Here is a 17,477-nt window from a genome sequence, read left to right on the forward strand (position 1 = left end):
TCGCAATAAGATCCATAGTGCCGATGATCACGTAGTGGATGTGTGAGTATATTTTGTGTACCCGTGACACCAATAGTGACATAGTTGCAGTGATACCGTGCTCGTCATTACCACCGGCGCACCCCGCGCCTCTCGCCCAGTTCAGCCATCAGCGATCTGCGAGCACAAGTCCGCAGTAAGAGACGGGTGTTATCGCGAACCCACTACACTCACTCTGATGAAGTACCTCGGAATGGTCCGAAACTTGTCGATACCCACACCGAGAAATCGTAAAGCCGTATTAATAATTAATAGCCCTACTGGTTTTGTAATATTAGGCGTAAATAGCCGTATTTTTCGATAAAATATTTCCTGTTTTCTTTTAAATACATTTCAAAACCAGGAACATAACTTTATTTCTATGCATCCGACAATTTGATTAATTAAATATTCTATTCAATCCATCATTCCAAAAGGTTCGTGATCTGAAATTCTCCATTACAGTCTCCCAAATTTTGAAAGGGATCAATAATTAAGAATACGCAATTAAGGGATTTGAATAACCCAATTCGGGAACGAAATGTATGCAAGCCGTGACTGAAATTAATTTTTCGTTATTATTGGTATTATACGTCCTAAGGGTGTGTTGTTTTTTGTTATAATGTTGTTCCATTTCCTTTGATATTTCAAATTCCAGATCAGTTTAATGTTTAGTAAGCGTCCTACTGGAGTATGAGGCCATCACCATAGTGAGGGCTGGATGCCTCAAAACCGTCAAATTCCAGGCAGAGGACCTACCCTACTCGTGCCCCTGAGAATACTTATGTCACACTAAAAGTTTTGCGTAACTTAAAAAAACAACATGTTATAACCAAAATATTATTGTTTATTGCTTTTCATAATAGTCTCCTTTACATTTTAAACATTTCATGCGATCGAACCTTTTTTAAAATAGGAGGACCACAGATCTGAAGACATGTTTTCTACGTGCTGATTGAACGCTATCACTGCCTCTTCGGAATTGGTAAAAGTGAAACCTCTCATCAAATATTTCATTTTGGGGAAAAAACAGAAATCACATGCTAGGTCGAGGCTATGTGCAGGATTGGTGATGAGTTGTACTTTTTCGGAAGCTAAAATTAAAACACTAAAACTTACCGGCCACACACGGCCTTACTTGTTGGCCGTGTGTGAAGAAGCGTTCTAATGATGTAGGAGAAAGTGGCTTTTTGGTCGTCTTTCGCGAACTTTTTTTTTACACCCTGGGGAAACAAATGATAGAATACCACTCAAGTGGAATTGTGCAGATGGACCCGTAGCTGAGAAAAAAAATGCGATCATTTTTTTACCAACGTTTCTCGCCTGACTCACTCTTGTTGGCTTCTTCTCATTTTCAAACACCCATTCACAAGATTGCTGTTTTTTCTCGGCTTCAAAACAATAAATCCACGTTTCGTCTCGTGTGACAATGTCGTAAACAGCATTATAATGTCCGTGGTCGTACTTCATTAGCATCTGTGAGCACCATTCCACACGAGCCCGCTTCTGCTCCGCTGTCAGTTCATGAGAGATCCAACGACAACAAAGTTTCCGAACTTTCAATTATTCGTATAAAATTTTCTGAATTTGGCTCATACAAGGTTTTAAAAAACATATTATTCAAAATTCAAATAGTTCCGATTCTCCGCCCCATGTATTTCAGGTAAGTGCCCCTTTACATTAACAAAATTATGTAAGTAATTTGACATTTATGAAATACATCGCTGACGAAGGACGAGGTGCGTGTCTCAGTTGTTGGTATATAGCTAACAAAAACCTTCTTACTTTTGGTTATTTTAGTACAAAATAACAATAACAAAATCCTATCACTCTCTAGAAATCCCTAACAAGAGAAATAGACATAACGAAATTATAAACAGATAATGATGAATTAATTTAGATTCCATCTCCTAATTATCCTTTAGGTACTGGCACTCCTCAAAGCTGTCAGAACCTTTTGGAGTTTCTGCGCGCTTTATTTTACGTTCATAAGTTAAATTAATTAATACGACCGTCAACTCAAGCTGAGTTCGAACAATTATAAAGGAACTTTCAGTTAATTATCAGCTTGTCACTACACGATTCAGCATATTTCGTTTTTCCGCAAGCTGTGACATTAATATTTACTTGTTTTATTTATGTAGGGTGATTAAAGAAACACTACGAGTGGGAGGCTCTTTTGCACTGGATGCCGGCTAGATACCACAACGGCGTCTATCTCTGCCGTGAAGCAGTAATGTGTCAACATTACTGTGTTTCGGTCTAAAGGGCGCCGCAGCTAATGAAATTACTGGGCAAATAAGACTTAACATCTTGTGTCGAAGTGTCAAGGTGACGAGCGCAATTGTAGTGCCGCTCAGAATTTTTGGGATTTTCAAGAATACGGAGCGGCACTGCATTATCATGGGCAAGGTATATCAATCATATCTAGTCCCGTATTTTCATAAAAAAAAAACACTTTGTAAGTTTATAATGAGAAAGTGCAAAGATTTGCTCAGGTCAGTTTTATTTCTTTTCCCGAGGTGTATATGAACCTTTAAAAATTGAAATCAAAGTAAGATAATATATGATTTCATATTATCTTATACAGAAATCTTTTGTATATTTTATGCATGCCCTATATTTTGTGATAGCTCTTGTTCGAAATCGTACATAAAATTTATCGTAATACACGTTTCGTTCGGTAACGTAGTTGGCGAGATATGTGAGAGAAAATATCGCGAGTAAAAAATTCCCTTATTCGATATATTTACAACCAGCTTATGTAAGTCCTTTTTACAGTTTTTGAATACGTTCTGTGGATGACTCTTACCGTTTTGGAATTTCCATCGCACTTATAGTACAAGAGCGTATCCGTAAAAATACGGACCGGTGTAGTCTGTTTCTATGGTAGTTTACGAACTAGATCCGGCTTCGCTCATCCGATTTCTTACCGTCGACCGTTAGAAAGCGAATGTGCTCTAAAAATATTTGCTAATAGTCAGGTCACGAAATTTTATGTAATTTTTGTTTTATTGTTATTACTCTTTTATTGTGATATTATTATTTTAGAATGATAACCCTTCATATAATATGTATAACCTTTAAGTAGTTTGACAATCCGCTAGACCACGGGTTCTCCGGAAGACCAGCGCTGATCATATCACCTGTGGGTATGATCAGTATTATGCTGAGGTGAACTCCAATTCTGCATGTTCATGTAAATTAATAAAAAAGTCTACTTGTATACTTGGTTTAAGTTGCAGAATAAATGATTTTTCTTTCTTTCTTTCTAATAACATTTCTTGTGTATCAGCATCAAAAACCTTAAAACATTTTCCCCATGGAATTCTTAGACGTTAATTTCACTGATTGATCACGTCATCGTCATCATCACCATCACTGTCGACTGCAACATAGCTTGCAACTCCAAAGGAATTATAGGAACGTCGCTGGGACCCTGTAATGCTTCTATTCAAGGTACCCATCTCTCTTCCTGACTACACCGCACAAGTCCTTTCTACAGGTGATTGTACGTGGAAGAAAGTTGCTTGATAGCAGCAGTAGGTATCACAACGGAGTCTATTTCTACCGTGAAGCAGTAGTGTTTAGGTTTTATGGGCGCCGTAGCTAGTGAAATTACTGGGCAAATAAGACTAACATCTTATGTCTCAAAGTGACGAGCGCAGGTCTAGTGCCGCTCAGATTTATTTGGACTTTCAAGACTTTCCCAATGGGCACTGTATTGTAATGGGCAGGGCGTATCAATTACCATCACCTGAACGTCCTGCTCGCCTCATCCCTTATTTTCATAAAAAAACACAGTCTACTATTTTTGCGTTCCTCTGAAAGCTACACAACCAGGTCGTGATGATGATTATTTAGTAAGGAGATTGTGTTGCGAAGCTGTAATTCTGCGGCAAGAATGACGTATTCATTAAAACTTCGGAAACATCTGGAAATATTTGCGGTAAAAGACACAGTGGAGCGACGTTTGTAGAAAATGTTGAGCGAGGAAGTTAGTCACAGAGCAGTTAATCCCCGACACTTCAACTTGTTCGGCGTTGCACGCGGTCACTTGTTTTAAACAAGCTACTACCGGGGTACACTAGACCAAAGATGACAGCTATACGTCACATGAGGCCAGACCTGCGCTTTGTAAAGCTCTAGAAAGGGGTGGAAGTATTGTCTCGTACCATTGATGTCCCCAGTTTCTTCAAAGCTAATTTGGCTTTGCTCTCGAGACCACCGTATAATTGGTAATCGCTAGAGATTGTAAGACCCGAGCAAAGCGTTGATCATCTTTATGGAAGACGTTCACTACTGGACAAAGGCCTCCCAAAGATCTGCACGACGATCGGTCCTGCGCTGCCCTCATCCAACATGCGTCTTCCGTTACGTGGTCGCCGTTCGAGAACATTTCTGCCATCAACGGCCATCTGTCCAACGATAAGTAAGGCGTTAGTTAGCGTTAAGAAGTAGTTGGTTACATACAAACTGGAGTAGTCTGGAGGTATATAAACAAGAATATATTTACCACATATCGGGACATTCTACTTATATTATTTCTGCTAAGTTATTTATCCGAATGGTGGTCCTGTAAGGTTTTAAAAATATTATTTTGTTGTTTATATGTCTTTCAGCGTAATATAATCAGTATATATTTTTTAACTTTAATAACTCGTTTCTGAAAGGCTCTCAGGGTGAAGCGTTTTGAAGAATCACCGAAAAATTCATACAAAATGCTGTCGCGATTTTTTCTTAATGATCGTTAAAATTTAAATACAGGTAGGAATCAATAAACAGGACTTGCGTTCTGAAGCTCACAAATTACAGCCCTTGCAAACGGTGGACCTTTGAGCCGGAGTGGTAACTTGATGGAACAATAAAACAAGATTTTTTATCGGTAACCATAACCTACACAATAATTAATTTTACTAATTAATATTATTATAAATTTACTAACAAATACAGGCATGCCAGTATTAGACATAATGATATACAATAAAATTGAATTAGGATAAAGTTAAATTATTATTTTATTTATTTTAGGAAACTTAAACGCAATACAATATAATAGCACCCATAAACTACTTGGGTTTGTGTGGAGTTCCGTACGTTCTACATTGCAACATTACAATAGAGAAAACAATAGAAAAAAACAAAATATACTAAATAACATAATGTAACTAACAGAACAAAAATCACGAACCAAGACATATTATTAAAATAGTTTCAATTCTTGTTTGCAAACGAACACACTAATCCCTAGTACGAGTATGTAATCGATGTTTATGTATATTTAAGATTGCTTGTAACGCTTTCACGCCTAAACCACCGAACAGATTTTGAAAATTTTAGTACAGAGCTAGACTTGAGCTTTATAAAGGACATAGGCTCTCCCCGACTTCTAGACCTCTTATTGCAAAAAAATAAATGGAGCGGTTGAAATGGGGGATGGCAGTTTGTATGGGAATTCATTATTATCAAATATAAAACCATGAAACTTTTTATTTAGGCACTTGATAAGAAATGAGCATTTTTGAAACTTTGACCTAAATGGGGATGAAATAGGAGATAGTTAACAGGGAATACTATTAAAGCGACTGTCCACAATGACAAGGGATATGCGCTGTATTATAGAAGAGTGCTGCCAGCAGCGGAAAGAGCAGTTTGTAAGTGGATTATTTGAAAAGTATCCTAAAACATAAAGAAAATTGCCCAAAGTAACTATTCAACGCGGACGAAGTAGCGGGTAAAAGCTAGTATATTATAATCTTAATAAAAATACAAGTCTTTTGAATTTTTATTGACTTGTTAATATTCTTAACTTGCAACATTTTAGAAGTCATAGAAGTTTGTTTCGAAATGCAGAAAACTTATCACTAAGAATGTCTATACTTCGGTCAAGTGTCGGAAGACTGTATGTGCCAACAATTTTATTAAGAGTTTCAGTGTGACCCAGGTTTGACTTTGCTGTATTTGTTTGAGAACAAATAATCTGTTCACTCTTGAAAGTCTCAAGAGAGCGGATTATTGTTTTTAGTTTTCTTTAACCATTGTCGTTGAATTACCAGTGGAAGGCTCCTTTGCACATGATGCCGGCTAGATTATGGGTACCACGACGCCGCTTATTTCTGCCGTGAAGCAATAATGTGTATGCATTATTGTGTTTCGGTCTGAAGGGCGCCGTAGCTAGTGAAATTACTGGGCAAATGAGACTTAAAATCTTATGTCTCAAGGTGACGAGCGCAATTGTAGTGCCACTCAGAATTTTTGGTTTTTTCAAAAATCCTGAGTGGTACTGCAATGTAATGGGCAGGGCGTATCATTTACCGTCCTGCTCGTCTCGTCCCTTATTTTCGTAAAAAAAAATTCAAATATACCTGAGAAAATTTATACGTCTAGAAGGTCTACCTCTAGGCAACGCGTGACAATAATCTAGATTTATTACCATGACAGCTACGTCTTACACTCGCAATTCATATGTCACTTTGTTTTAGTATGCGTACGTTGTTGAAAATAGAGGTTAACAGTTCGTCGACATGTTCACAGCTCTTACAGTCTATCTATCTATGTATTTATATATATCTGTAAATTATCTAAGATTAAGATTTGGTCTCCGCTGCGCTCTAACTTGATACCGCACCAACTAAGAACAATAGCTTTTTAATACGGCAACTATTAGATGCTTGTGTGCGTGGCATCTTGACACTCAATGACATCTTTAAAATTTTGTAACTTATATACGCTTCATGTAATTTTACATTGAAATTAATAAAATACAAAATACTTACTGATGATAATATGTGATCCCAGTGTCTTTCTTATTTCTTGTAGTAATATGTTTTTAAAGTGAAACAATGCAACTTGGCATTTAAGTTTCAATTATTTAACATGGCACGTTAACTTCACACATTGTTCGAGACTGGCTCGAGTACGACCACTTGGTCGTAGTATTAGTTGTCGCACTTTGCGACTACGCCTGCCGTATCTAGTTGGAGCGCAGCGGAGACCAATCCTTAATCTAAGTATTCGTCATTTATTTCTTTGGGAGATTAAATATTTTGATAGAATTGCATATTTGCAACATACAAAATGTGCGTCTAATAATCTTTTTTAATTCTGTCAATAAGACTTTGAATAGCTGTTGAATTTGTTTGCAATAGTGTATTACTCGGGGAAAGTGTAACTTTAATATCCCGAGATTTATTGAGGCACTCTTCTTTCTACTTTTTCTGAGTTATTCTCGTGCCAATAATTAATTGCATCCTTGTTAGAAACATCAAACATTCCGAATTGGAAAATATAGGTACCTACCATTTCATACTATTCCATCTTCGTATTTCCTTCCTATTTCAATATTTGATCACGCCCTAAGTATGTTACGTTGAGGATCCTTATTACATTGTGTTCCAAAGCAATTCGAGAAAATGTTCACCTGCTTACATCCTCAAGCATTTGTGTAGATTGTTATATATCTAGGCAACCATTTTAAAGTTATATTTCATTAGCTGTAAACATTATACTATATACTATTATAAAACAAAAATGAACAATAAAACAACCGACTTCAAAAACACTATTCCAAAACAATAGATATAATTTGAACTAAAGAGTATAAAAACAATTGTGTATTTTAAACAATCTAAATAATTAACCTAATTCCAGTTACGATTATTGTTATTTTTGGAATTAGAAGCTCACTTTTCACACTATTGCGGGTGACATAGGCTATATAATATTTTCAAAACAATTTGGAATCCTTACTATAACTAAAATAATGGTAATCCAAGGTGTAAAATAATTACCGAAAATATTCTTTACATCGCGTGCGCTGCAAAACGAATTGACGATAGAATATAATATTGAACCTTTAAATATTTTTGTGAATAATGATATTATGTTTTGTAACGTCAGACTAAAGTGTTCTTTTATTTTAAAGATTTAATTGAATTGTACGCGGACGAAGTCGTATCACGTATCACTAATAATTTTTTCGACTTTACGCCACCTGGTTACCGCTGAGGTCGTATTTGAAAGTTTAACTTACGTGTGAATAAGATAACCGGAAACACATTGGTACAAGGCAGTAATTGGTCCGCGGCCCGTGGTAAAAAATAAATAAATGGCCCTCCAAAAATATATACATAGACACAAATATATAATAACATCTATGACTCGGAAACAAACATTAATACTTATAGTTGATGTGTATAGAAGTCTCCCACATGGAGAAAACCTTCACTATATAATATCTTCCTTAACACAAGAAAAGCCACATTCGGAAACGCACAAGAAATCAACACAAAAATCTATTGTTAATATTAGAGGACTACAGACAACCACGGGAGACACTCCCAAACATTGATGCCAGTATGGCAAATCGCCTTATTAAGCTCAATAGAATCCAACTTAAACGGATAACGGCGGCCCTAACCGGGCACGGTCCCTATAATAAACATCTTTTTAATATGTGCAGGGCCTGCATGATGGCAGAGGAAACTGCTGCACATGAACTTCTGCATTGTCCATGTGTAGCAACTTACCGGGCTGAACATCTTGGTACCCCAAACACACTCCCAGAAGTCTTTAGGAAGGAGAAGAGGTTGCTAAGGTTTCTGGAGGAATTGGGGTGGCAGGAATAACACATATATTGCCACACACGCAAAATAGGCGCACAGTCGTCGAGTTACGAAAATTACCCCGATTATACCATACCATACCATATCATCTTCCTTAACAGAGAGAGAGAGAGACATGGAGGGGGGGGGGAGAGGAAGAGACATATATTATATATAATGTGACGGTGTGACGGTCGCGCACGTAGTCGTCGACTGTAGCTGCTAATTACAAGCAAGTCCACTAGAGTGTGTACTCGGTCACAGTATGATTAGCAGATATGGACTGATTGATACCTTCAATATCGGGCCCACCTTCACCCACTGATATACATCACGACGCAGCTGTTTGAAGTTCAGTATGTTGTAACGCGCAGGTCCATCACCGTTGGCGTCGAAGTGAAACTCATCACCGCTCGAACCTGTTACCAGATGAGTCATAGTTAGACTCAGTCAGTTACCTTAGAAGTTGTCAGCACTGCATTCTCAGAGTCTGAGTAGAAGTCATAGTCATCAGGGGTATTGGCTGAAATGTGTTTGGGTATAAGTCCGTATCAGTGGGAGGCTCCTCTGAACAGGATGCCGGATAGATTATGGATACGACAACGGCGCATTTTTCAGCCGTAAGCATTATTGTGTTTCGGTCTGAAAGGCGCCGTAGCTAGTAAAATTACTGGGCAGATGAGACTTAAAATCTTTTGTCTCAATTTGACGAGTGACGACGCTCAGAATTATTGGGCTTGTCAAGAATCCTGAGCGGAACTGCATTGTAATGGGCAGGGCGTACTAATTAAGATCAGCTGAACATCCTGCTCATCTCGTCCCTTATCTTCATAAAAGATAGTCAACTGTTTCATTGCTGCCAGAGTTCATTGTTAATTTGCTTTGTTAAGCCATTTTAAGAAGAAGCCTGTTCGTTATACTTCTTACTTCAATTTTAGCAATTTTAACTAAAGTACAAATTTCTCTTGGTTTACTAATTATATGTGAATATTGACAAGGTTAGGAAATAATCACTCATTGGCGTTGATTATTTGAATTGAACGATGATGACTTATAACATCCGTATATTTTAAGGAAAATGATTAATTTTTATTTTATCTGTGACAGCTATAAAATTTACGTAAATAAAATTTGAAAATTTATGAACGATGCGGGATTCGATCCCACGACCTCTCGCGTTCCGTGCCAGCGATCTTCCAGCTGAGCTACCAGTTGAATGACGTATGGTTGATAAATCTTGTATGTCTTGTTCAACTCGCAGGTTGTGGCTTCATCTACACAGTTGATAACCTGCTCAACCCCAATATTTGCATATTAGGAAATTGACTTTATTATTATTTTTTTTTTATTTATGCAATGAACAAAATTATCTTAATATATATATAATAATAGAGACAAACTCGCAAAACCTCTATGGTTTATGTGCGAGCGGTAAGTTCGCATTACAAAAGTTGTTTTAATTACTTAAGACTTTATATAACATATAGTAGTATTATTAAAAATATACATCATGGGTATTCCTGGTTATTAGCTTCTAGATAGTATTTTTCTGGCTTTACTTTGAAATTTTTCTTTTGCAGATATATTTCTATTAGATCATTAGGTAATGTATTTAATATCCTAGGTAATACATAGTTACAGGTTCTTTTACCATATAAATTGTTATATTTAGGTAGACAAAACTTATGTTAAACTTGAGATGTCGCTCTTTCAAATCGCAACATGTGCACACGCACACGTGGTAACCCTTACTTTGGGGTTAATTATACAAATAAAATTTGAAAACAAAATTTATGAACGATGCGGGACTCGAACCCGCGACCTCTCGCGTACCGTGCGAGTGCTCTTCCAACTAAGCCTTATTCAATTCTCAGGCAATAAAAGTAATAAAGGAATGTATGTTTGAGTCGTAACAAGTTTCGGGTTTGCGTACCTATTGATGATCATATAATAATGAGTGGGATATATAAAATAAACTAATGGAAGATTAGTCAAGTATGTTTGTTGTTAGCAAATAAGGGAATTGATTTAAATGTTGTGGTTTTAACGTAAATTATTTGAAAGCCTATTTTCAATTGTTCATAAATAAAAAGGAAGGTTTTTTAAAGTACCGCTAAAGTGTGTTAATAGAGCTAGTTTGCATATGAAAAGTTTACCAAAGTTAATGCAAAAGAAGGAAAATTATTTATGTAATTTCCTCTTATCGTGAGTGTTGCACGGCACAGCACTTTGTCACAGTTTTATCTAGCTTAATGTGTCTTGGGTGAAGTTTAGCTTAACTATATTTAATGTTTAGGTACTTTATATCTGCTTTCCTTTTAGTGCTTCGGGCCAAAATTATTAAATACAATTCCTTGTGATACGACTTAAATCATGTTTCGTCTATTTGTGTAGAATATATATCTATTATTATATATATATAGAATATCTAAGTGATTGGACAGCCTGGGACTAGATTATGATTATTTTATAGCAATAGCAATGACAGTACAATATTGTATATCTAGTATATTAGAAATTACATTAAAAATAATTCTAAAGGTATCAACTTTTAGAAAATAAATGCCTGTTTATGCCTTTTTTTGTGCATAAAATTCCTCAATATCCTTCCTTCATCCTATGATGATGAAATCCTTATGAAACACCTATAGAAAAACTCGAGCTGACCCCACAGGCATTGTTTTGTTCCTAGTAAAAAAAACTAATAAATTCCGTTCTCTACTCGGCGAAAGGAATATTCCTACCACATTTCAAGTCTCTACGCATTATGGTTCCAGAGATATCGTCATGAGTCAATAAATATATAATGAATTTATGATTATTTATTATTGTTTTATAAATTTGTAAGTTAAATCAAGTTTATTTTTAATATTTATATTCAATTCATATGTTTTAATTGATATTAGTATGTTTCTCGATTCGAAATGCCGTTATGATGGTAGACTACGGGGAACGAAAGGAAAAGGTATATAGTCGATTTTTTTTAGTGGGGGGATTTCTGATCGGTCGTCTGATCGGAGACAAACGTTGAATATGAAGCCGTGCTATTGTTAGTAATTGTGTAAGAATAAGCAAGAGTGATTAAAATCTCTTATATAGAAGATGAACATCGCTAGTAAAATACAAAATGCTTGTCCATTAACATTCACTGTACAGTTCATCAAACGAAAAATTATATAAAATAATAATTAACAACTAGGAGGCAGTTTAAGAAAATCCAATAGACCGTGCTGCGAATATAACTTACTATAATATTTACATTTTTTTTACCAGCGGGAGGCTCCATTGACATGATATCGGCCGCGAAGCCGTAATGTCTAGACATTACTGTTTACAGTTACAGTTTAAACAACATACAACATACATAACACTTTACAAATCACTAATACGTCCTCAACTTGAATACGCTGTACAGGTCTGGGATCCTCTGTACAGTAAATATACCGATATGATTGAGACTATACAGCGTAAATTTCTAAAATCGACTCATTATAGATGTTACCGATCTAAATTATCATACCCCGATCTGCTACAAAAATATAACTTACAGACCCTAAAGACCAGAAGGAAACTTCTTGGGGCTAAAACATTATATGGATTATGTAACAACAAATATGACTGCAGTGATTTAGTACACAATCTAAACTTCCAGGTCCCAAGAGTTGTATGTCAGCGCAGTGTACGTAAGCGTCCCCTTTTTGCAGTTAGCCCAATTCGAACCAACTCCGGCAAACGCGCGCCACTGCAACGCCTATTTAGCACATACAATGAAATCTTTTCAGATATTGACATATTAGGTATATCGGAACGACAATTCAAATCAGCAATTAATAGCACATTGAAACAGCATCAACTTAATTAATGTTATTTAATTAAATTTAAACTTAAATCTCATTGTTATGAAATTAAATATTCTCATTGGAGACATATGTAACATCATAATAATATTGTAAGCAACATCTGTTTGTAATAACTACTTTTCTTTCTTGTTACCTAACACTTAAATAGTAACCCGTGGACATTGTCGTTGGTTATGCACTCAGTACTATTTATGTTATTTCTTCCTTTAATGTAATCATCTAGTGTGTAATTGTTTTGTGTCCCAAATAAAATAAAATAAAATAAAATTACTGTGTAACGGCCTGAAGGGCGCCGTAGCTAGTGATGTGACTGGGCAAATGAGACATAACATGTTATGTCTCAAGGTGACGAGCGCAATGGTAGTGCCACTCGGAATTTTTGGGTTTTTCAAGAATCCTGAGCGTCACTGCATTGTTATGGGCATGGCGTATCAATTACTATCAGTGAACGTCCTGCTCGTCTCGTTCCTTATTTTCATAAAAAAAAATCTATCACACTGGAGGAATTAAAAACTATTAGCAAGTCCATCGAAAGAAAGTATGGTGAGTGTAGTAAATGTGGCTGCCAGAAGAAGCAATTCACCGGTAAAGTTGACCTTCCGTAGGTAACGCAGCAGATCAGCACCGCTGGCTGGTCTCATGGCATCACACAACCCGTAGCGCCCGCCACAAACCGCCGCGTGCATATCCCTGTCAAAAGCACCTTAGCTGCACTATACGTTATATTTCGTCAGTAACTCTAAGCACCTTACTGCCTGGAATTTATCAAGAACAATATTCCAAGTCCATTAAACCATACAACAAACTTTCTTCAGCGGAATCCAGGTTTATATAATACTTAAATTAGGTCTTATGTTAATTTATAACAAACTTGGCGTGGCGTACAGACATCGCTTCATTGTGTGTCTTCTACCGCATTTATCACGGTGAGTGTTCCGAAGAGCTGTTTCACCTGATTCCTGCCACCGAATTCCACCTTCGCACGATATGCCACAAATTAGGATATCATCCGCACAATCTGGATTATGTATTTAATATCATCATTCATGGTCACTATCACAGTGTAGTTTTCAAGGAGCTTTCTTCCACGCACTACAAAGCTGTAGAATGAGCTTCCTTGTGCGGATTTCCGGGACGATACGACATGGGTACCTTCAAAAAAAGCGCGTACACCTTCCTCAAAGCCACTCCTGTGATTCCTCTGGTGTTCCAAGAGAATGTGGGCGGCGGTGATCGCTTAACACCAGGTCACCCGTACGCTCGTTTGTCCTCCTTTTCCATAAAAAAAAACTTGTAAAATTGATTTTATTTAGGTTTTACCGTGGGCAAGTGTGAGGTGACATTTCATTTGGGCTTTTCTAGCATTCAGAGTTATTAATATTTGTTTTTTTAAATAACGCGAAAGCTAACCAAAAAGTAGACAACAGTGCTTGAAATGCCATGGTATGTTTGGTTTTAGACTCCTCTGTCTACTGTATGATAGCATATATTTCTTGCCGAAGACTACAGGCACTTTATTTTGTATAGGACATTTTCGACCCTTAAAATTACTGACTCCAATGGTACTTACTTTACTTGGTACAATCGCTACAACTTTTATTGGTATCGAGACACTTGGCCCGTGGGGTATCTTCGCGCCTCAATAAGACTAATGGAAACCCAAGCGCTGGCAGCTATTTTGGTCAACGGATCAGCCTAACTATCCAACACGGAAATGCTGCCAGTATTCTTGGTACGCTTCCACGTAATGATAGTTTTAATTTTATGTAGTCGTAGTATTGTAAATATAGTTATAAGATTTGTTTAATTTACAAATTAAATAAAATTTTGATAGCTAAGTTTATGCCTTGTGCAAGTGCTTTTTCAGTCTTAGCTACTACGTTTTGACTTCATATTTATGCCCTCAACACCGATTCCTTACACTATACTAGGTTCGATATGGTGAGTCTTTAAAGCCAATGAAATGCTCTGCCACTTTTTGGTAACCCGTTTTGTAAACGAGTCGCGGAATTATTTTAAAGTTTTAATCAATAAAGACTAGTAAAGCACAAAATATAATTATAATATTTAATTTAACTAAATATTTATAGTCGCTACATAAAATTCTTGTAAGTAGAAACTGAGCTGAAACACGAAAGTACGAGATCCTAAAGGGCTGTAAGTTTAGCAACACTTTAACAGAGTGGGTCACATTACGTTGACAACCCAGTTAAGCTGAGCTGCTAATAACGTCATCAACATTAATGTCATCTTGTACATATAAAGGCGTGGGTTGAGACTGAGTTTTACTCACATTTTTTTTCTTTACTCAATCAACTACTATGTAAATTACCGCATATTTTAATATTATTACTGTATAAATATTCTAATATTACTTAGGATATTATAAGAGGGGCTTAAACATAATTTTAAAATTTAAATTTACAAAAAAATCTAAATATAAAACTAACCCCATGATTTTGAATTTCAAACTGCAATAACTTTTGTATGGTCCAAGCGCTTTCACGCCGATGGCGGCAGCAATTCAACGTAGTTTTTTAAGCCTCATAAAAGATCCTTCTGTTTGAATTGATCGAACTATGAATATCGGAGTGATTCCGAAAAAACACGTTTTTCGGTTTTCTTTCGTTCACGATACCACTCAAACGATTTTGAACCGGATTAAACGCGATCAAACTGATTTCCAAACCACATAAAAAAATTTTTTTTCGTTGTTATTTGATATTTATCAAAATCTACCGCCAGCCACGATTGATTTGGTCAAGCCGTTCAAAAGTTGTAGGAGGTTTACATACACACACACATACCGACACAGTCCCATTGACCCTCTCGTAGTCTCGAGAGTAGTCAGGGAAGCTTCCTAGGACCACAGCATGTCTAGATCTGACAAAACAAGTTTTCAATTCAACATATATACAAGTAATTCGCGCTAATAATTCTACACGAACAAAGTCGCGGGACCCACTCTATAATAATTATAATAATGTTACGTTTAATATATATAATATACTCATTATTATGTTTGACAGTAATAACATAATTTGTGATTTAATGTAAGCTTCAGGGTGTGGCCGCGTGCTAGCGTTTATAACACGATATCATTGTAATTTGTAACAGGGAAACGCGCTTAGCGACACAAATTAATGATGTAATATTATCGTCAAAATACCTTAAAGTATTTAACGCTGGATTTTCATATCATTTGGAGCAGTATTTGTGATTTATGATGCTGAAAAACTTTTGAGCGTTATTAATATATCAAGCTTTGTAACTGGGGTGTCATTTTGGTCGTCTCTCACTCTTACCAATTCACTACCAGCGCGGACCAGTTTTTAACCGACTTTATGTTATAACGAAAGTGATATTAAATTTATTTTCTATTTTATTTATAAAATGTAAGTAACAAAAATTATTACTTGTTTTGTCTTAGTTTTTAATAAATCTTATAATATAAATGAGAACAAAAGTACTCATAGATTTTACAATGATATAACAGGAATTAAACCAAACTGCTTTCAAATAGACGCTTACTTTTCCAATAATGTGCAAATCTTATCTGACATTTTATGACAACGTGCTCTTGTTGTTTGTTTGTCCTATTTGTTTATGACGACCAGTGGTTACTGAGTATGAGGTCCCGGGTTCGAATCCGAATAAGTGCGAAATATAAATATAGATGTTTGATTCCGAATCTTGGCTATTATATGTATGTTTAGGTATGTATAGTATGTATTACATCATATATAGTTATCTTGTATGAATAGTACAGGCTACGCCTAGTATGGGGCAAGATAATTTTGTGTAAATGTGTATAAATAAATAAAAAAAAAACAATGAGTTTTAATATTTTTATCTGATATTTTTTTTAGAACAAAACAATGTACATTACTATATTTAAAATGATAACTTGAAGTAAAAACTATCACCACAAAGAAGTGTAACAAGAATACTGGCACTATTGTCGCGTTGGATAGCTAGACTGATCCGTTTACCGAAATAGCTACAGCCTTTGGGTTTCCAGTACGTTCTCCCATTCTTGGCCCCACGATTGGCAAAGCAAACAGGATGTAAATACTACGTAATAAGAGGCGGGATTGCCTAAGTAAAAATTGACATTTAGTTTAGTATGAAACGTGCAGTTGATTTGACATAAGTTTGAAATAGTAGTAATTACAATATGGCTATTGCTACGAAGTATGATCCGGCTAAGTTTGAAAGCGAACAGTTGCTAAAAACGTAATGGATTTCGGCTATCTCCGTTTTTTAAAGATTATAGCCGTCATCTGTGAATGTGAATCGCTTTTTTCTTAGTGAGTTTCGCTAGGCTGGGGCCACGTGTCTTGACACGGAAGCCCACAAAGATCTAAGACTCACTGAGACCGACATATTTGCGATGTTTTCTGTGTTCCGTAGTGTATTATTGTATATTTAACTTTGTATTGACACAGCAAACTTTGTATTGCCATATAAAGTAAAAAAAAGAAGAAATTTAAAATTTTTTGGGGTTTAAAAAATAGATGACGACCGATTCTTAGACCTACCAAATATATCGTTCATAAAATTTATCGTACTACAATAATTATTGTATTCGATTGCCATCTTGCAACCCTATTGAACTGAATAAGTAATATAAAAACCGCGATACAAAAATATGTGTTGATCGTAGAGGGTTGAAAATTTAGGGTTGTATGTATTTTTTAATGATGTATCATAAAAAAATAAAAATTACAAACACCGCGACACGAGAATTTTATATATTAGATAAAAAACAGAATCTGCAGTAACTCCTGTAAAACTGTGGTTTATAATTAAGATGAGTATTTCGGTACGAATCCATAGTTTATAATAACAAAGGAGAGGAACTTCAATACAAAATTAAAATTCATATCTCTTCATACGGATATAGTGAGAACCCCAACCGCCAGACTCTAATGAGGTTCTATACGCCAATTAGTGCTTTGGAGCTGTGAATAATAAACGGCTGAATTTAATATTC

At 35.9% G+C, this 17,477-nt stretch overlaps 1 pseudogene; it reads right to left on the reverse strand.

The window, feature by feature from the left end:
- LOC126972913 (metabotropic glutamate receptor 4-like) overlaps positions 1-17,477 on the reverse strand; it is a 67,312-nt pseudogene that overhangs the window by 19,474 nt on the left and 30,361 nt on the right.

This window comes from Leptidea sinapis, chromosome 27 (assembly GCF_905404315.1).
Source record: "Leptidea sinapis chromosome 27, ilLepSina1.1, whole genome shotgun sequence".
Classification (NCBI taxonomy): Eukaryota; Metazoa; Arthropoda; class Insecta; order Lepidoptera; family Pieridae; genus Leptidea; species Leptidea sinapis.